Genomic DNA, 22,224 nt, shown 5'->3' with positions numbered 1-22,224 from the left:
GGGGGGGGGGGGGGCTTTTGACCATTTCTCCAAATTTCATTTTGATACTTTAACTATATATTGTCTGTTCTAATTGAACATATGTACGTACGATAAAGTATTGCAATTGAACACTTTTAATTTATGTTTTGAGAATTTTTTGCACAAATTCTCAAGAGCCTATTAAATCTTAAATTAAGAAAATATTAAATATTAAATTAAGAAAAAGCTATACAGCAAGGTATAATGTGATATATATTTATTATGTATAACTATAATTTAAAAGAATTACGATTTATAGCTATAACTAAAATTTTATGGCAAATGTCTCTCTCCTCTCTCTGGACTTTCGCTAGTCACTCTGACCCACCTCTCTCTCTATGATACAATACAATTGATAACTGTTAGAATCTCGCGTCCACTATCAGTCAATGTACCAGGTCCTTTGACACACAAATAAGGATATAGCAAAAAGTAAGTCCAGTTTAACAACATAGGAGTTTTACGTGGAAACCTCCTTGCTCAAGGGAGTAAAGCCACGACCTGTCTCACAGAATTTTCACAACCGTTTAACTAATCTTCACAAGCAAAAGGAAATCGGTTACACAAAATGTGAGAAAAAGTTTTTAATCTCACGAACAAGCAATAACTCTATTGCTTGATGAGCCTAAGTAGATGTTACTCTACCCACTAAGCTATCACTCTAGACAACTTAGAATTTTCTAATCAATCTCACAGACTGCCCACTAAACCACTAACCTACTAATGATTTAGAATTTTTTAAGCAACACAAAGGTTTCCCACTAAATTAGTTCAACCAACTAACTTAGAATTTCAGATCAAACCACACTGATTCCTTTATAGTTTTAGGATCAGTTTACAATGTAAGATCGAAAGAAAGTATTTCCAAACAACTACACAATGTTCACTTTAGCTTCTGTTGTTGTTGAATATTTCTTCTCCTTGATTTTCTAGGCCTTTGCAAGAGTTCTTGAATGTGCTTTTTCAAGTTGCAAAAACTAATTGTGAATATGAGGATGTTTTGTTTATGTAGAAAGGTCACAAAACGTAAAACAATCCCATTGGCTGAGGATTCTGGCGCGTCTGCCACTTCTGCCACTGTTGGAGATTGTGCACCAACTTTTTGTACTTTCTCCAGCTGGCAGCCAAAAAGTATATTGAGCCAAGAACCAGGTTCCTTCATAAGATCCCTGAGTATGTCAAATCATCAAAACTACAAATAACATTTTCCCCCTTTTGATGATGACAAACATATTCACCAGTTCCCCCTTGGGGTAACTGGAGTTCTATCATCTCGAAGTTGTCAACTCATTAAAATATGAACATAGTATTTTCCCCCTTTTTGATGATGACAAACTTGTTCAACTTCTTCCCCCTGTCGGCAGGACCAGGTCCTCTTCAGGTAGCTAGCATTGATTCCTCCTTTCGGTATGACCCATGTCTTCTTCCAGCAGTGATAACACCATTTATCTCATACCTTACCTTAACACCATTTTGTACACCAGTGCCTACATATTCTTCCATGTTTTCTTCCCTCTGTCGAAAAACACCTGGCAGTTGCATGTATATTTGCACAATGAATCAGGTCTCTTCACAAGGTCTTTCAGTTTGTCAAATCATCAAAACTCCAAATAACATTTTCCCCTTTTTGATGATGTCAAACCATACACCAATGCCTGCATTTCTTCCCCCTGTCGAGTAGACACACTCCTTAGTTTCCTACACTATGGACCAAGTACCTTTACAAGGTCCTTGAGTTACACTGGTACCTGCACCTGAGTTACACCACCTGAGTTACTTGCATGTTTCCTTCGACACATGCTTCACAGATTTTACTTTCACAAAATTTCAGCTTTGGCAGACCTAGTACCAGGTGCTTAGATATCAGCTTATTCAATAGAGATGAGCTCACATGACCTAGTCTCCGATGCCACAGATCAACATTTTTATTTTGAGCACTTAGACATATCAGATCATCTCCATGAGATGTTTCTAAGTTTGCCACACATATGTTTTTACATCTTTGAGCTGTGAGAATCACTTTCTTTGTAGTGAGATTGACTACAGTACACTCCTCAGATGTAAACATTACTTCATTCCCTTTGTCACAAATTTGAGAAACACTCAAAAGACTGTACTTCAGCCCACTGACATGGTACACATTGTCAATGGATTCTTCAAGAGATTTTCCCACTTTACCAACACCTAAAATATATCCCTTCTTTCCATCACCAAAAGAGACACCTCCACCTTGAAGTGCCTTGAGCAAGAGGAAGTTTTTTGTATACCCAGTCATATGTTTGGAGCATCCACTATCCATTTACCGACATTGACTGTTCCTCCTCTCACTCACCTGCAGCAAGAATCACTTATTAGAATTGGGAACCCATTTCAATTTGAGTTCCCAAAAGGCAGATAAAGGAGTAATCAAAGTGTTTCTTGCCCAGTAAGGTAATTTTAGACTCTTTTTGATCAAGGGCTTTTGGACAGGACCAAGTCCCCTTTTGAAATCCTTTTCTTTTCTGTATAATTTGAGAATCTTTCATGTGACTCTCTCCAGGGTGTACATTCCTTTTTTAAATGTTCATTTCTACCACAGTGAAGACACAACAAATTATCTGACATAAAAACATATTTGCTGTGAGGATTGAAAGAGGAGTAATATTCAAGCTTCCTAAACCCCTTTTGTTGTAGTTGCTTTGATTTGTCACATTTGAAAGCAGCTTAAAAGATTTTGTCCATTTAAGAGAATTTGCAAGGTCATCCTTAAGTTTAACAATATCTCTCTCTAAGCTTTTGTTCTTTTCCAAGGCTAAGACAAGGTTAGTCTCAGTGTTTTTCAGTTTTTCCTCCAGCTTAACATGTAAACTAGTAGACTTTCCTTTCAGTTTTTCAGACTTCTTCGTCATCAGATACAATTGGTTTTTGAGTTCTAGTTTTTTAGATTCTAGAACAATCATTTTGCCTTCAATTTTCAACATTTTCTCACCCATTTTATCTCTGTTTTCATTTAAACTTTCAAACTCAACATTCATGGTATCTCTTTCAGAAGTTAACTCAATCACTGAATCAATCATAACATTTGCTAATGTTCTCAATTTTTTAAGAGAATAGATATTCAGATCATGTTTCAAATCAAGAAGAGTTACCTTATCCTCATCTTCATTCTCTGAATGAGCCATGAAAGCAAACATCTCATTGAATTGGTTTCATCCTTATGAACCACCACCATTGACACATCATTTGGTTCATCAGGGTCTTCTGAATCACTCGAAGAATCACCCCATGCAGCAAGGGCTTTCTTTACCACTTAGCCAGTAGCAACTTTCCGATCATTTTTATCAAGTACCATGTCTCTGCGCTTTTCTTTATCACCTCTTGGTCTTTGATATTCTTTGTTTTCAGCTTTGAGTAAGGGACACTCTCTTATAAAATGTCCAGCCTTTCAACACTTGTGACATGTATCATTTTGAGTGGCAGTTCGTGGAACATTTGCTCCCTTTCTAAAACCTTTGTTTTTCCTCACAATCTTTTGAAACCTCTTGATAAGATAGGCCATATCATCATCATCATTGGAGTCCTCTTCAGATCTGTATTTTAGCATCAAGGACTTATCTTTCTTGACTTCCTTCTTTGACTGATCATAACTTCGGTTCATCTCATGGTTCTTTAGATTTCCAATGAGAGCATCCATTGTTAACACTTTCAAATCCTTAGCTTCAGTGATGGCATCTACCTTACTTTTCCAAGACTTGGGAAGAATTCGAAGCACTTTCCTGACCTGCTTGCTCATACTGATAGGTTCTCCAAGACTTCTCAACTCATTTGTGATTGTTGACAATTTTGTGAACATCTCATGAATAGTTTCACCTTCTCTCATTTTGAAATTTCATACTGAGAGGTAAGCATATCAATCTTTGACTCTTTTACTTGTTCAGTTCCTTCATGGGCTATTTTTAAGCAATCCCAGATCTTCTTTGCAGATTCACAAGCTGAGACACGATTAAACTCATCAGGTCCTATACCACAGACAAAAAGTTTCTTTGCTTTGTATCCCTTTTCAATCTTCTTCCTATCAGCTTCATCATATTTGCGTCTAGGCTTTGGAACAAGCCTAGTGATTTCACCATCTTTCTCTTCCATCATGGGAATGAAGGGTCCACCCAAGACAATGTCCCATAGTTCAGTGTCTTCAGCCATAAGAAAGTCGTGCATTCTAACTTTTCACCAGCTATAGAAGTGGCCATTGAAACGAGGAGGTCGAATCGAAGACTGACCCTCTTCCAAATTGAGTGCAGCAGCCATTCTAGAACAAGAATCACTCTCTTGGTATTAACCAGATAGAGAGTACCCGCTCTGGTACCACTTGTTAGAATCTGTGCGTGTACTATCAGTCAATGGACCAGGTCCCTTGACACACAAATAAGGATATAGCAGAAAGTAAATGCAGTTTAACAACGGAGGAGTTTTACGTGGAAACCTCCTTGCTCAAGGGAGTAAAACCACGACCTGTCTCGTAGGATTTTCACAACTGTTTCACTAATCTTTACAAGCAAAAGGAAATCGGTTACACAAAATGTGAGAAAAAGTTTTTAATCTCACCAACAAGCAATAACTCTATTGCTTGATGAGCCTAAGTAGATGTTACTCTACCCACTAAGCTATCACTCTAGACAACTTAGAATTTTCTAATCAATCTCACAGACTGCCCACTAAACCACTAACCTACTAATGATTTAGAATTTTCTAAGCAACACAAAGGTTGCCCACTAAATTAGTTCAACTAACTTAGAATTTCAGATCAAACCACACTGATTCCTTTATAGTTTTAGGATCAGTTCACAATGTAAGATCGAAAGAAAGTATTTCCAAACAACTACACAATGTTCACTTGAGCTTTTGTTGTTGTTGAATATTTCTTCTCCTTGATTTTCTAGGCCTTTGCAAGAGTTCTTGAATGTGCTTTTCCAAGTTGCAAAAACTAATTGTGAATATGGGGATGTTTTGTTTATGTAGAAAGGTCACAAAACGTAAAACAATCCCATTGGCTGAGGATTCTGGCGCGTCTGCCACTTCTGCCACTGTTGGAGACTGTGCACCAACTTTTTGTACTTTCTCCAGTTGGCAGCCAAAAAGTATATTGAGCCAAGAACCAGGTTCCTTCATAAGATCTCTGAGTATGTCAAATCATCAAAACTACAAATAACAATTTCCCTCTTTTTGATGATGACAAACATATTCACCAGTTCTCCCTATCAACAAGAATTCTTGGGGTAACTGGAGTTTCATCATCTCGAAGTTGTTAACTCATCAAAATATCAACATAGCAGTAACAATCAATAATACAAATGGAAAAAAATCAATTAATAATCACTTATAAAAACAAATGGTCACACAAACATACATGGTAACACAATATATAATACACAAGGCAACACATGAATGCAAATACGATTTGTTACGAAGCACAACAATGATACAATTATATTTTTTGATACAAATTATATTTGTTGATATACCTGATGCAGTTGATTTGCAATGTGAATCGAATATAGTCTTTGATATAATTGTATCCATCAATAAAAATTAATTGTATTTGTGAAACTATTATCGGACATATAGTCAATTATCGATGAGATATACAAGTCACTTGAGTCTCTCTCTAATCTCTCTTTCAAATCTCGCTCGCCTTTTTTTTTCTCTCCCAATCTCGTTGTTCGTCCTCCTTCCAATAGCTAGATGTTTATACAAATAATTTAATTTGTATCAATTTTATTTGTAATACAATTATCGATTGGATATACTAATCAATTATATCTCACTTTACATTTTGCTCACTTCTTTTCTTCCTCTCCTAATCTCGCTAGCCTATTTTCTCAATCTAACATATAACTACGAATCATAATTAATCAAACTATAAAAAGCCTGATTATATTTCTTGTAACAACCATCTTGAATTAACCACATTAAATCTAATAACAGTCAAAGCTTGACTCTAGTCGATAGACTAGCAATAAGCTTGATGACAAATGAAATACGAAAGAAAGAGCCTTCCTCTTCTTTAATTATATATATATTAACTTCAATTAGGAAATACTCACAAATTTTTAGGACTTTCTAAGACCATATCATATGATTAAAGAGATAAAATATCTATGTATAGTTAACTCAGCTACCTAACAAACACATACATAAATTTATATGTCTAATTGAAACACTTTTCACATGTTCAAATGCTCAATTAAAACGTATCATAAATCAGTATCTAACGTGTCGTTAACATGTGACACCATACTATAAAAAAAGAAACAAATATATTCGTAAAAGAAAAATAAAATAAAATAGAATTAGTTAGGTTAGTAATGTATTTATTTAACCATTTAACACACAAAAAAGTATTGCAGTTTCAGTTAGAATACGATTTTGAAGTGTGATTCCCAAATCTGCCCTAAATCTGGAAAAGAATTGTTCAATTTGATTTTTTTGATCTTCATTTTCCCAAACCCTAGCCATGAATTCCACAAAAGCTTTGTTTACCCACAGAAAATACATACGTAAACTGTAACATTACACAGCAGAAGACAGATTTTTTTCTTCTTCTTTTTGTTGTTGTTGTTGTTTTTCAGAATTTGAAGAAGATGGATTCCGATGAAGGAAAGCTATTTGTTGGTGGATTAGGATGGGATATTAAGGAAGATAAGCTAAGAGACTATTTTACCCATTATGGACAAGTTACCCATGCCATAATCATGCGTGACAGGGTTACTGGCTTATCGAGAGGATTTGCGTTTGTTGTCTTCTCCGATCCTTCTGTTATTGATGCCATTCTTCAGGAGAAGCACACTATTGATGGCCGTCCGGTAAGTAACATTACCAATTTCATGATCATCCATATGAATTTTGATGTTTAGCCACAAAATTTGTCGTCTTCAATCTGTCTATTGCTAATTTCATGTGGGTGTTGGTTTATTTCATCAATCTTGTTTGGATACTTATTGGAAGTGTTTTTTTTTTGTGGTGTTTGAAAAAGACATTAAAAAAAATGACTTTTTGCTTAAGCTTATATACTACTTTTAAAAAGCCAATCCAAACACACTCTCAGTCCTACCATTTTTTACTTTTTAAGATGACATAATACATAAATTCGCCCTTTATCTTGGCTTTAGCCCTTCAATTTTGAATGTGCACGCTTAAACTTCTATAAAATTGAAAAATAAATGCACGTGTCCTACCTGACATGCTACCCGTGGGACGCCACGTATGACGCAAAATTAAAATGTAGGATGAATATGTTTATATAAGTTTAAGTGCTTGCTTGTGGAGACTCGAACTTAGAGGGAATAGATGTTCGTTGAAACCAAGTTAAAGAACACATTTATGTATTATGCCTTTTAAAATTGATCTCAAGTGAGTTTTTTTTTCAACTGATTTATGTTTGAATGCTTTCAAAGTTAAGGTTTTCCCGTAAGGCAGTTTGGAATTTTGTCATTAGTTGCATCAGGATGTGTTGTGTCTAGGCGTTTGCTGTGACTTCAATTTCGTCTCCAAGTGTTTATATAACGTGTGTATTATACCACATTGTCTCTAAATTTGAACCAATTTTTCAGTTAGTTTTCTCAAATGGTGGGTATGATTAATGATGTGCACTCCTTTCACTTGTAACTTATCTTTTAGGTTGTTTGATTAAAAGCTGTGCAATGCTTTTGTGAAAACCATCATATTTATGAAGGCAAGGGTAAGGGTAGGGTATTATTTGTTTAGTTTTGCTTTTGCAGGGCAGTGAAGACAAATTTCCTTAGATAATGAAGGATTCTGTTTTTTGTACTTCCCATTTTTTGTAAAATATTCATTCAAAGAAAGGACCCAACTTCTGATGATGTGATGTTCACTCTTTTGGGGAGCACTGATTAGATGACTTTTTGTTATTTGTTTACATGATGACATCCCACTTGCGCCTACGTTGTCAACTCTATGCAAAGTGAAAGGAGTAATCTGTTAGATTTTCTTGTTCTTTATCGGATATGTTTATCTGAGCCCGAAATCATTCAAAGACATGATATTCTAGTGGATATGCTTGAGTCACATATTCTGAAAGTTCTTAGCAGTGTTTAAAGTTGATGAAAATCCCGCTTGGCGGCTGTGAGGTTGTAGCTTGGCTTCAGCTAAACCACATTGGAATTTCTTGCTGATGAAATGCCTGTTTACTTGTCTATCTATTTTCACTTTAGACTCAAGTTTTTCCATTCAGGTTGAAGCTAAGAGGGCTTTACCAAGAGCACAACAGCAGAGTTTGAGATCGCGACTTCCTCATGCCAGTGAAGATACAAGACTGGTAATGCGCAATCTCAACAACAGAACGAGAAAAATATTTGTGGGTGGGCTACCTTCATCCCTTACTGAAGAAGAGTTTTGCCAGTACTTCCAAGATTATGGTAATGTGACAGATAAAGTAATTATGTTTGACCCAAACACTGGTCGCCCGCGAGGATTTGGTTTCATCACCTTTTACTCAGAAGATGCTGTTGATAGAGTTCTTCATAAAACCTTTCATGAACTGAAAAATAGGATAGTGGAGGTAAAACGTGCCCTGCCAAAAGAAGCAAATCCCGCAGGCAATAATTATGGTGGAGGTTACCCGGGTTATGGTTCTTCTGATCCCATTAGGTTTCCACAGCCTGCTTTTTGTGGTTACACTCCCTATAACAGCTATGGAGCTCTGAATTATGGTTATGGTTATGGTTATGATCCTTATACTTTCTACGGTGGGGCAGCTGGAGTATATATGAATCCATCTTTGGCCAGCATTGTTTATGGTAACAGCTTGCCTGGTGCCACAAGAAACCAGTGGAGCAGCCAGAATCTTGGGCATGGTGATTTCTATAATTTAAATGCAAGTTATGGCGCTTCTAGTTCGTTGGGTGCTTCATCCACTCGTGGTGTTATTTTGTCATCAACTAGTACATCTCAGGGTCATGCTTCTCAAAACAATAATCAGGGGAATGGTTGCAGTATCTACACAGAAAATGAAGGTCCTTCCACTGATTCTGATGGTAACGAGACTGGTGATAGGCATACAAGGTAGTGCTCCAAACAGCAGCAGTGGTGAGGCAACTACCCAGGCAAATGGGTGCACCACAACAACAGTCTTTGACAGCAGTACTGGTTCTCCAGGGTTTCCTGATGCAGTTTTAGTTTCCGATAAGTAAGAAATTCCGGTTTGTTGTGGTTAGACTGAGGGAATACTAACAGCACTAACCGTATCATTATATTATAAGCTTCTAAGAATCAATCAGAGAAAAAGTAACCCTGTTAACACCACCAGTTTGGTCACAATAGATCCGATGACTGGTTGAGTTACTGCAGTCTATTTATTATCGCGTAACATTTAGATTTACATTAACATTCCTACAGCTGACTAGTGTTGGTTTAAACTGGTGTTACAGCGTTTTTACATTCGTGCAGACGATTAGTTACATTGACATCTTCTGTTGAAGGTATTTGATTATGTTTCTTTCGTTGATCTCATACCTGAAGTAGCTATTTATGTGAAATCTAATCTATTCCTACAGTTGGTTACTTGAAAACGATTTTAGTTTCTACATATTGGCATATAAAATATGCCTTTGATAATTATATAGAATAGTTTTTATACTTATTTGTTTGGCTGCTGTATGGTGCATGATTTAGACTATGTAGACATTAGGAATCTTTTAAGAATGTGCACTAACGATTTCTATTTTCTATAACCTGATTTCAAGAGTTGTATTACCTTCTTACTTCATGAAGTAAAAATCACGATTTACTATGTATACAATCCTTAAAAACCTCACCAAGTTTGAACAATAATAAGAATAACTTTTAGCGATAATAAATATTAATATAAATAAACAGTGCAAAAATCTTTATCGGCATTTGCTAAATGTCATTAATCAATGTTACTAAAAGCTTTTGAGACATATACAAAAAATGTTAATTGTCGCTGATAATCATTTTTAATGTACTGTGTTACAAACTCCGTGCCATCATCGTAGAACTAATAATAAATTAAACGTTTGTTAAAGGAAGTTGTTAATTTTTTCTTCATCTTCGTAACTCCATAGCATCCTATTCAGATTCAGTGATCTTTTTTCTATTAAAAAGAAAATTTTATTTTATGTATTATTTCTTTTCTTAATAAAGTTCATTTAGGATTTTTCAAACTAAGCAATTTTTTTTTTATATTTAACATGGTAAGTAGGTAGTTTTTCTTGGGATAAACATATATGTATATTCCTCATTGAACAATTAAAAAAAAGATAGAAGTTTATTTCTCAGGAAAAAAATATATTTTTACATCATAAGTTACTATCATTTTACAAATGAACTTACTAAGAGATATTATATCAAATAATGACACACAATATCTTCTTCTTCTTCTTTTTTTTTATAAAAAAAATAATCCAAATATAAAATTCTAATTAGGAATAATATTGAATATGTTATAGTGATGTAGGTAACCCAATTAACATTATGAGATTTGTTCAAACCTATTTGAAAGTAAGTAGTAATTTTTTTTCCCTTTTTTGTTATTTGAATTCATTACCATGGAATAATCCGATGATTTTATCGCTATAAATACACCCTTGATATTGAGATTCAACATCATATTTTTTTAAAATCTCGAATTAAAGTTTAGCTATGGTTGGAGTGAATACTCAACCCAATACTGAAGTTCCAAACCTTTGAAGAAAGCTTCAAGCAATGAGAATAGAAGATCCAATTGAAGAAATCAAATCTTTGTTTTTTAGAATGTTGGATCTTCCATCAACATTGCTTCAAACATTCTTCATTGCTTAGAAACTTAACCACATAAACCCCACACACATATCTTATAAAGCACATTTTGGGTTTTTATTGTATATGTATAATAAAAAAAATAATTATAGAAGTTTTCATTCAAATAAAAAAATAACATATATCTAGTTTTTTTTTTTTGGAACGTATATGACAAGAGAGTATTTACTTCGATTCTTAAGATTGATTTAGCATAATCATGGGATATACAAATGTGAGTTTTTCGTCCACAAACTATTAGGACTTGCAATTAATTTTCAGCATTTTTTTGCAAGGGCGGAGACAAAATTTATTGTATGGGTTTGATAGCAATTCAATAACTTTAACCAAGATTTCGAATATGTTAACAAGCGGCCAACCTATAACAAATTTACGATTTCTTTTATATATATATATATCCTCTTATTTAGAAGGGACAGTTGTAGAAGGACGAACACAACATAACAAATTTGTATGAAAAGCAAGTTTAATTGTATGACCTTTTCTTTTCATAAAACATATATATTGTAATATTTTAGCAGGTGTAGCTCTTTGTCGATCTGCATAATACGCGTGTACTATATTTTTCCATCTAAACCCTATTATGAAGTAGAATCAAACATTATTTTCTCAAAGTGGATTAGAAATGAACTCAAAATTGAGCTACTAATATAGTAAGATGAGATGGTATTTTTTTAAAAATATTATTTCAAATTACAAAGTCGGAAATAACAAACGGGTTGAATTAGGCGAAAAGGTTGATTTCAATGTCCAAGTCCTTTAAGGTACCATTCCACATTTTCTTAAGAAGTTTTAACTTTTTGATCGTTTTCTTTTGAGAACTAAATTTTTCGTTAATCTATATTATTTAATCTTGCTCTCAAGAGTAGTTACTAACTACTAAACTTTTTTTTTTTATCATATGTGAAATAAGAGTAGTTACTAACTACTAAACTTTTTTTTTTTATCATCATTTTTAAAACGGAAGGATTAGAAAATTGAACACTTGTAAACGATTCTTTTCTTCTTTTGTGCTTACTAAATTAGTTTATTTACCATAAATATAAATAGCATGCGTCACATATACCTATTATATACAGGACCATATTCTCAATTAAATAATCGTCATAATTAAATAATTGTCATTATTAAATTAACATTGTAGTCAATAGTCAACATACTTTTTAAATCCACATATTAAAAAAGAAAATTTTATTTTATGTATTATTCTTTTTCTTAATAAAGTTTATTTAGGATTTTTCAAACTACACACAATTTTTTTATTTATGTTTTACATGGTAAGTAGGTAGTTTTTATTGGGATAAACATATATGTGTATTCCTTATTGAACAATATAAAGTAGATAGAAATTTATTTTTTAGAAAAAAATATTTTTTACTTCATAAGTTAAAGATCATTTTTACAAACGAACTTGCTAAGAGATATTCTATCAAATAATGGCACACAATATTTTTTTTAAAAAAAATAATCCAAAAATAAAAATCTAATTAGGAAAAATATTGAATATGTTATAGTGATGTAGGTAACCCAATTAATATTATGAGATCTGTTCAAACCTATTTGAAAGTAAGTAGTAATTTTTTATTTCCTTTTTTGTTATTTGAATTCATTACTGTTAGGTTATTAACATTTTAATATTAATATTTAACATATTAAATTGCTTTATTTTGGAGTTATAAGAATGAATATTGGAATGGATGACTTCTACATCATCCATTAGCATTGGTTATCCATCAATGTATTTCATTCTTAATTCCTCCATTACTCTTTGTAACCTATGTAACCTGTGTAACTCCTATTGTAACCTATGTAACCTATGTAACTCCCATTATAACCTATGTAACTCCCATTGTAACCTATGAAACTCCTAAGACCATTATCTTCACTATTTACTANCGAATGATGATGAAACTATTTCTCATCTAGATAAAGTAGAAAAGTACGATGGTGATTCCTATAAGTGTCGGTATTATCTTCTTAATTGTCTATCTGATAATTTTTATGATTATTATGATAGAACTTACTCTAGTGCAAAGAAAATTTGGAAGGCATTGCAGAGTAAGTATGATACCGAAGAGGCTGGAGCGAAAAAATATGCAGCTAGTAGATTTTTTCGTTTCCAAATGGTGGACAACAAATCAGTGGTAGATCAAGCTCAAGACTTCATCATGATTGTTGGAGAGCTTAGGTCCGAAGAGGTTAAAATTGGAGATAACCTTATTGTTTGTCGCATAGTGGATAAACTTCCACCTACTTGGAAGGAATTTCAAAAAACTATGCGCCACAAACAGAAGGAAACCTCTCTTGAAAGCTTGATAATGAAAATCCGCATGGAAGAAGAAGCAAGAGGCCAAGATGCACTTTTACAAACAGAAGAGAACAACATCACATCGAAGGTAAATTTAATTACTTCGAATAATGCTACTCCTGAAACTCACAAAAATACTTCTTTAAAGCCTAAGAAGAAAAAATTCAAGAAAAATAATGGTAGACCTCCCAAGAAAAATAATGGTGAAAATCACCAAGCACAAAATCAACAAGTTCAAGAAAAGGGACCATGCTTTGTTTGTGGCAAGAGTGGGCATATTGCTCGATTTTGCAGATTCCGGAAACGTGGTCCTAACCCTCAGGCAAACGTTACCGAAGAACCTTTTGTGGCGGTGATTACCGACATAAACATGGTTGAGAATGTTGATGGATGGTGGGCTGATTCTGGTGCAAACCGTCATGTCTGTTATGACAAAGACTGGTTTAAAAAATATACTCATTTTGAGGAGCCCAAAACCATCATGCTTGGTGATGCTCACACTACTCAAGTGCTTGGAAAGGGAGATGTTGAATTGTGTTTTACTTCTGGAAGGATATTAACATTGAAAGATGTACTTTATACTCCTTCTATGAGAAAAAATTTGATGTCTAGTTTTCTTCTTAATAAAGCAGGCTTTAAACAGATTATTGAATCTGATCAATATGTAATAGTGAAGAAAGGTATTTTTGTGGGGAAGGGGTATGCATGTGATGGGATGTTTAAGTTGAATGTTGAAATGAATAAAACTTCTACTTCTGTTTATATGCTTTCTTCTACTAATTTTTGGCATGCTCGTTTGTGTCATATTAATGATCGTTATGTTGGAATCATGAGTAGTTTAGGATTAATCCCAATGGTTAAAAAGAATTTTGAAAAGTGTGAGGCTTGTAGTAAAGCCAAGATCACTAAAAGGCCTCATTTTCAAGTTGAAAGAAAAACTGATTTGTTAGAATTAGTTCATACTGATATTTGTGAACTTGGTGGAATTCTAACTCGTGGAGGTAATAGATATTTTATCACTTTCATTGATGATTTTTCTAAGTTTACATATGTTTACTTGATGAAAAATAAAAGTGATGCTTTTGAAAATTTCAAAACTTATCTCAATGAGGTTGAAAATCAGTTTGGAAGAAAAATAAAAAGAATTAGAAGTGATAGAGGCCGTGAATATGAATCAAATGAGTTTAATTCTTTTGTTAGATCATTGGGAATAATTCATGAAACTACTCCTCCTTACTCTCCTTCGTCTAATGGAGTAGCAGAAAGGAAAAATAGAACTTTGGTTGAATTGACTAATGCCATGCTTATTGAGTCACATGCACCTTTAAATTTTTGGGGTGAAGCTATCTTAACTGCTTGTTATGTGTTGAATCGTGTGCCTCATAAAAAGTCTAAATTGACACCTTTTGAATTGTGGAAAGGTTACAAGCCAAGTTTGGGATATCTAAGAGTTTGGGGTTGTCTAGCCTTTGTGAGGCTAATGGATCCCAAGATTACAAAGTTGGGTAAGAAAGTTACTACTTGTGCTTTTCTTGGTTATGCTTCAAATAGTACAGCCTATAGATTTTTTAATCTTGAAGATAATATTGTAATAGAATCTGGTGATGCTATTTTTCATGAAAATAAATTTCCTTTTGATACTAAAAATAGTGGGGGTCAAAGGATTGAACAAAATATTTTGTCACTACCTAGTTCTTCTACTTCAACTTTGAAAAATAAAGAAGTTGTTGATTTTGAGTTAAGAAGAAGTAAAAGAGCTAGAGTAGAAAAAGATTTTGGTCCTGATTTTTATGTGTTTAATGTTGAAAATGACCCTCTAACTTTGAAAGAAGCATTATCTTCACATGATTCTATTTTTTGGAAAGAGGCTGTAAATGATGAAATGGAATCTCTAATTTCTAATAAAACTTGGAAGTTAGTTGATTTACCACCGGGTTGTAAAACAATTGGTTGCAAATGGGTCTTAAGGAAAAAGTTGAAACCGGATGGTTCTATTGATAAATACAAGGCTAGGCTAGTTGCAAAAGGTTTTAAACAACTAGAAGGCATAGAATTTTTTGATACTTTTTCTCCGGTAACAAGAATTACATCCATTAGACTTTTAGTTGCTATGGCTGCAATTTTTGATTTGCAAATTCATCAAATGGATGTAAAAACTGCTTTTCTAAATGGAGACCTAAATGAAGAAATTTATATGGACCAACCCGAGTGTTTTGTTGAAGCAGGCCAAGAAAGCAAAGTATGTAAACTTACTAAATCCCTATATGGCTTGAAACAGGCACCAAAGCAATGGCATGAAAAGTTTGATTCCTGCATGATTGAAAATGGTTTTAAAACAAATGAGTGTGATAAGTGCATACATCATAAGTCTTGGAGGTTCAATGCAGAGCACACATTCATTATGCATAGTAGGTCTTCCTTCAGCTGATATACTCTCTTATCTAAATATTAAAATGAGTGGGGGGTTGTTAGGTTATTAGCATTTTAATATTAATATTTAACATAATAAATTGCTTTATTTTGGAGTTATAAGAATGAACATTGGAATGGATGACTTCTACATCATCCATTAGCATTGGTTATCCATCAATGTATTTCATTCTTAATTCCTCCATTACTCTTTGTAACCTATGTAACCTATGTAACTCCTATTGTAACCTATGTAACCTATGTAACTCCCATTATAACCTATGTAACTCCCATTGTAACCTATGAAACTCCTAAGGCCATTATCTTCACTATTTACTACCTCCATTATCTTCCTATTCATTGCTAGGAAGACTTCTTGTAGTATAAATAGTGGTAGTCTTCATTTGGTTTTAGAGTCACACAAAACATAAGAGAAAACAAAAAGTGAAAGAGTTAGTCTAAAAGAGAGTTCTTATTAGTTGAAGGGAGGTGTTCTTTTTTGTGGAGCTTTGAACTCAACTCTTGTCCAGAGTTGTTGAGTTATACTTTGTGAAGGCTGTTGTATCCTGGAGGGGACAAGTCAAAGAGGACTACTGCTGGACCGGTGAAAACATTTGCTGCAGTGGGCTTGAATCTCCTTAAAGAGAGCGAGATATCCGCGCCTCAGCCTGAAGAGATTACTTTCTTCATTTTATTTTCAATTGTAATCTTGCAATTTTATTATCTTGTAAGTTTTTTCACTAGCAATTACCATAAAATAATCCGATGATTTTATCACTATAAAACACCTTTTGGTTATTATTTGTATAAGTAATGTTTCAAACTACGCAATTTTCTGATTAATGTTTAACATGGTAAGTAGGTAGTCTTTTTTGGGTTTAATGATCCTTATTTTTTTTAGCAAAATATTCCTAGCTAAAAAATTCAGAAAAAGGTTTTTTTATTCCCTCTTTTAAAAAAATTTCTATTCATTGTCTACATATATAAATAAATAAACCAAACTTTTTATTTCTTATATTTAAAAGAAGAGTGTGTTTTCACTTGTATTCTTTGCGAGCTACACATATCAAATTTTATCACCTCGATGAGATACGTACCTCAAATTAGATTCAGTGATTTATATTAAAAATTAAAAATATATATGCATATTTCTTATTTAAAAATTAAAAAAAAAAAGAAATTTCTTCCTTATTTAAAAATGAACTTATTCTATTCTATCAAAGAATGACAAATTATTTTTTAAAAAGAAGAATCCAAACAAAGAATTCTAATTCGGAAAAATTACATCATTCTATTTTTTCACCATCTATAGTATAATCCCTTGAAAAGTAATGGTATAATTTTTGAGACATCTGTTGGGTATGTAGCAAGAATTAATGGAAAATGGAGGGCACCATCCATAGTATTATCCATTGAAAAGTAATGGTGTAATTTCCAAGACACATGTTGGGTATATAGCAAGAATTAATGTAAAATAGAGGGAAGATGAAAAGAGAGGAACTTGAAAAGTTTGGAAATTGAAGAGTCCTCTTATACTTTAGTGAAAAGACATTTGTCCCTCATGGTGGTGATAAGAAAAATAGGAGATTGTAAATATAAAAACACTCCTATTAATTGTTAAAAGGGTTGGAAAGAGAGACCCCCCTCGCGCCGTCGTCGCTCGCTCGACTACGGCTACAACTTTGGAAGATGATCGATCGAGAGATTATTTTTTCGACAAAACTTGTTTTAATTATTTAGTTAATTATTTATTTAATTAATTAAATCAAATTGAATGGCTAAAACTTTATTAATTAGTTGATAACATAAACATTTTCAATTATTTAGTTGAGATTAACCGAAACGTTTCAATTTTTTAGTTGATTAACCCGACCCGACTTGGATTCGCGCGATCCGTTTTATTTAATATCTTTCCTTTAAGTTTCCCACCTTTTGGAAATGACTGTTCTAAAAGGTTGCAACTTTCAGGAACAGCCAGGATCGTTTGAAAAGTTACAAACTTTCATTAATGGTAATGTGAATTCTAAAATGATTGCAACCTTTCATAACATGTTTCTCTTGCCTATAAATACCATTTATTCTTCAGAATTTTTCCTTACGAAATTTTCTGATTTCTTCTTCTTCTTCTGCACAAAAGTTTCTTCATGTACTTTGATGTTGAGTGGTTCGCCGACACCAGAGTTTTGAGTATCAATACGCTGGTGACTGAGTTCATTCAATCTTGGGAGGACATATTCCAAATCAAACCTCGGATACTAGAAGAGAATAATTTCCTTAAGGGGACACTGTGCATTCAGTGGGCTTAATCTTTTCTATTCTAAGTTTCCATTCAGTATTGGGTTGAGTATTCACTCCAACCATAGCTAAATTTTATTTGTTGGAATCAGTAATTCTATTTTTCAAACACAGGTTGACAACAATCTTAAGGAAATTATTATTTTAGTTTAATTTGTGTATTTGGTGGAGACAAAAACCTTCGTGGTTTTATACTCCTTTAAGTCTACAATTTTGAGATATTGCTTACTAAGATTGTAATCGATTTTTTTTATTAGAAATGGAAAACATCAATGTTATAGTGGTTGTTGCTGCACCAACCCGAACTGTTGTACCACAAGCAGAGAAACCGAGTAAATTTTGTGGTATGAATGTTAAAGGATGACAACAACGAGTATTTTTCTGGCTTATCTCTCTTGGTCTGCAGAAATTACCAGCGAAGAAACTCCAGTGCCTTCTGCTGAAATGCCAGAAGACAAAAATTCATGATTATTGAAGCATGAAAATAAACAAACTTCCTATGTAAGGGCTACATTCTGAGTACTTTAGAGGATGACTTATATAATGTCTATAGTGCAATGATAATTTCGAAAGAGTTGTGGGGTGAACTTTAGAAGAAATATAAGATAGAAGATGCATGCTTGAAAAAGTTTGTGGTCGCAAAATTTTTATATTATAAAATGGTAGATAGTAAAACGGTTGGATCACAAGTGCAGAACTTCACCTTATTCACCATGATCTGATTGCTGAAGATATGATAGTAAAATGAAGCTTTTCAAGTGGCTACAATGATCAAAAAATTGCCTCATTCGTGGAACAACTTCAAGAATTATCTAAAGCACAAGTGTAAGGAAATGAAGCTTGAAGATTTTGTGATTCTGCTCAAAATTGAGAAAGATAACAAAAAGGCTGAAAAAAAGTCTTGTAAGAGTTCACCAATCATTGTAGTTAATATTGTTGAAGAAGCTCCTGCTAAAGACAAAAAGAGAAAGAAGTCCAACGAACAGGAGTCAGAACAAGCCAAGAAGAAATTCAAAGGCAACTGTTACAACTGTGGTAAGGCTGGTCATAGGTCTTCTGACTGTTGTGGTCCAAGAAAGGACAAAAACAAAGGCAAAGACAAAGTCAAGCAAACATTGTGGAAGATATGGAAGATGCAGATGACTTGTGTGCAATGATCTCGGCGTGTAACTTAGTTGGAAATCTCAATGAGTGGTTTCTCAACTCAGGTGAATCTCGACATATTTGCTCTGTGAAAGAAGCCTTTGCAACATACACTCCTGCTGAGTACGATGAAGATGTGTTCATGGGAAACACAACAACAAGGATTGCAGGAAATGGAAAAGTAATTTTGAAAATGACATCCGACAAGATGTTGACTTTGAACAGTGTTCTGCATGTCCCTACTATTAGGAAGAATTTAGTTTCTGCTGCACTAATCGTTAATTAGGAACAAGTTTAAGTGTGTCCTAGTTAGTGACAAAGTTGTAATGAGTAAGAATGAGATGTTCATAGGAAAGAGCTACCTCAATGAGGGTCTCTTCAAACTGAATGTAATGGTTGTTGATAATATTAATAAGAATTCTTCTGATTACTTATTGGAGTCAAATGATTTATGACATACTCGTTTGGGACATAAAAATTACAAAGCCTTGCGAAAATTGGTTACTTTAGAAGTATTGCTTGATTTTAAATGTGACAAATCAAAATGCAAAACTTGTGTGGAAAGTAAGTTTGTTAAATATTCTTATAAGTCTGTTGAAAGAAATTCTAAACCTTTAGACTTAATTAACACAGATATATATGATATGAAGTCGACACCATCTCGTGGTGGAAAAAATATTTTTTAACTTTTTATTGACAATTGCACTGATTTTGTTATGTATATTTGCTTAATAGTAAAGATGAAGCAATTGATGCATTTAAGCAATACAAAAATGAAGTGGATAACCCATTGAATCTAAAGATAAAAATGATTCGAAGTGATAGGAATGGAGAATATGAATCTCCTTTTGCAGAGATATGTTTGGAATATGGTATTATTCATCAAACTACTGCACCCTATACACCACAATCAAATGGTTTGGCGGCACAGAAGAACAGAACATTAAAGGAAATGATGAATGCCTTAACGATCAATTCAAGTTTACCGCGAAACCTTTGGGGGAAGCCATCCTTACGGCTAATAAGATACTCAATAGGATTCCCCGGTAGCAAAACACAATCAATTCCACATGAATTGTGGAAAGGAAGGAACCCAACTTGAAATATTTCAAAGTGAGGTGAACCTAAAAGGGTGAAACTTGGACCCAAAATGATAGATTGTGTATTTATTGGATATGCTGTGAACAGTAAGACCTGTCGGTTTTTGGTTCACAAATCTACAAATCCGATAATCCCTAGATTCATGTTAATAGGATAATTGAGTAGATAACGCAGAGTTCTTTGAACACATTTATCCGTATAAAACTGAATGTGAGTTGACAAGTGAAAGACCTAAACGACCACGAGAAGAATCAACGGAAAATACACTAACTTCAATGAGTGATTTCAAATTACAACTCTATAATCTAAGAGACTAATTCTAGCCCTTCAACTCTACAAGTTAAACACTCATTGAAGGAAGCCACTATTTTATTCTCCACACTCGTATTGTCATGCAAATTTTCTTTTATATATGTGTGTGAGTAGATTATAGTTGTCACCCTTGATTTACGTACTTGAGGATTTATAGTTATAATCAGTAACGTATGCATAATTTTTTAGGTTCTATAGGTGAACCTAGTTCTCGATTAAATAGAGCTTGTCATTATTAAATTAACATTTTAGTCATCAGTTATCATACTCCATAAATCCACATGTAGACAGTTCTACACATGTTCAATGATTCTTATTTAAAAAATAAAAAATATATTTTATTTATTCATTTGCGCAAAAAAAAATTCACTACACAATTTTGTGATCCTTATTTTTTAATAAAGTATTCCTTTGTTCAGAAGAGGTTTTTTTATTCCTAATTTAAAAAAAAATAGTTTGTATTCCTTGTTTAAAAATTAATAATAGAAGTTTTTATTTCCTTAGTTTTCTTTTTTAAAAAAGAGTATGTTTCACTCACGTATTTTGCAAATTACACACATTTGATTTACGTACTTTAGGATTTATGTGTATATTCCTTATTCAAAAAAAAATAAAAAATTCTTTTTATTAATTATTAAAAAATTATATTTTTACCTCATAAATTACTTATTATTTTACAAATAAACTTACTAAGACATTCCATCAATGAAACACATTTTTTTTAAAAAAAAATAAATTAAAAAACAAAATTCTAAATAGGAAAAAAATATTGAATGTGATCTATATAAAGAAACAATGATGGTAACCCAATTAATATTATGAGATCTGTTCAAATCATTCTGAAAATGAAAGTAATTAATATTTTTTTCCTTTTTTGACATTTGACTTCATTACCATAAAACAATTTGTTAACTTTTTTCACTATAAATATACCTCTAATATTGAGATTCAACATTATATTTTAGGCTAGCTAGAGTGAATACTCCATCCAACACTTGAGTTCCTAACTTTGAAGAAAGCTTCAAGTAATGTGAATAGAAGAACTCAACATTCTTCAATTTCAAGAATTGATAGTAACCTTTGAAAAACCAGATAAAGGAAGTTGAAAGAGTGTTTATCACAAACGAAGCAGCATGTTTCATTCCCAATAGCATCCTTAGAAGTTGATGCTAGGTCATTTAGATCTTAACGCGATCTAGTTGACCTATCATCAAAATCTAACAAAGGATTTTTCCTTGTCACACAAGGAACATCCAAGGGAACTATTAGGGAATGGGGCATGATGTTTCTTTTGTGATCACAACGCGATTCTAGCTTTAGTTTCTTTATCTTGGTTTTTAGGGTTTCCTTTAATTCTTGAAGTTCAAGAATGTCGAGTTCTTTAATTGGATCTCGCATCCAAATTGCTTGAAGCATTCTTCAATGGTTAGAAACGTAAGTGTTGGATGGAACTCATCAATTAGAATAAGAGGAAAAAGTAAAAAACTTTGTGCTACTTTCTATTTCAGAAGGATTTGATGAACTCATAATATTAATTTAGTTCCCTTTTTTTTTATTTCTTTATATCGTTGATAATTTGTAAAGGTCAATAATTACGTATTCAATATTTATTATTATTTTTCAGAATTCAGAATCATGTTATTGAATTTTTGATTTGATAAGTTTTTTTTGTGTCATTCTTATATTTAATACTTCTCAATTTAGTAGCTCCACATGTATATTGATATAATTAGTTAATCAGATAAATATATTTTTATGATTGTATTTGTTTATTTTATGTTTTTTCTCTTGTTTGAATATATATATATATATATATATATATA

At 32.9% G+C, this 22,224-nt stretch overlaps 1 pseudogene; it reads left to right on the top strand.

Moving 5' to 3' along the window:
• The first annotated feature begins 6,346 nt into the window (after nucleotides 1-6,346).
• On the top strand, nucleotides 6,347-9,520 carry LOC107030629 (annotated as a pseudogene).
• The last annotated feature ends 12,704 nt before the right edge of the window (nucleotides 9,521-22,224 follow it).

This window comes from Solanum pennellii, chromosome 9, assembly GCF_001406875.1.
Source record: "Solanum pennellii chromosome 9, SPENNV200".
Taxonomy (NCBI): domain Eukaryota; kingdom Viridiplantae; phylum Streptophyta; class Magnoliopsida; order Solanales; family Solanaceae; genus Solanum; species Solanum pennellii.
This window is presented reverse-complemented; position numbering and strand designations above follow the sequence as displayed.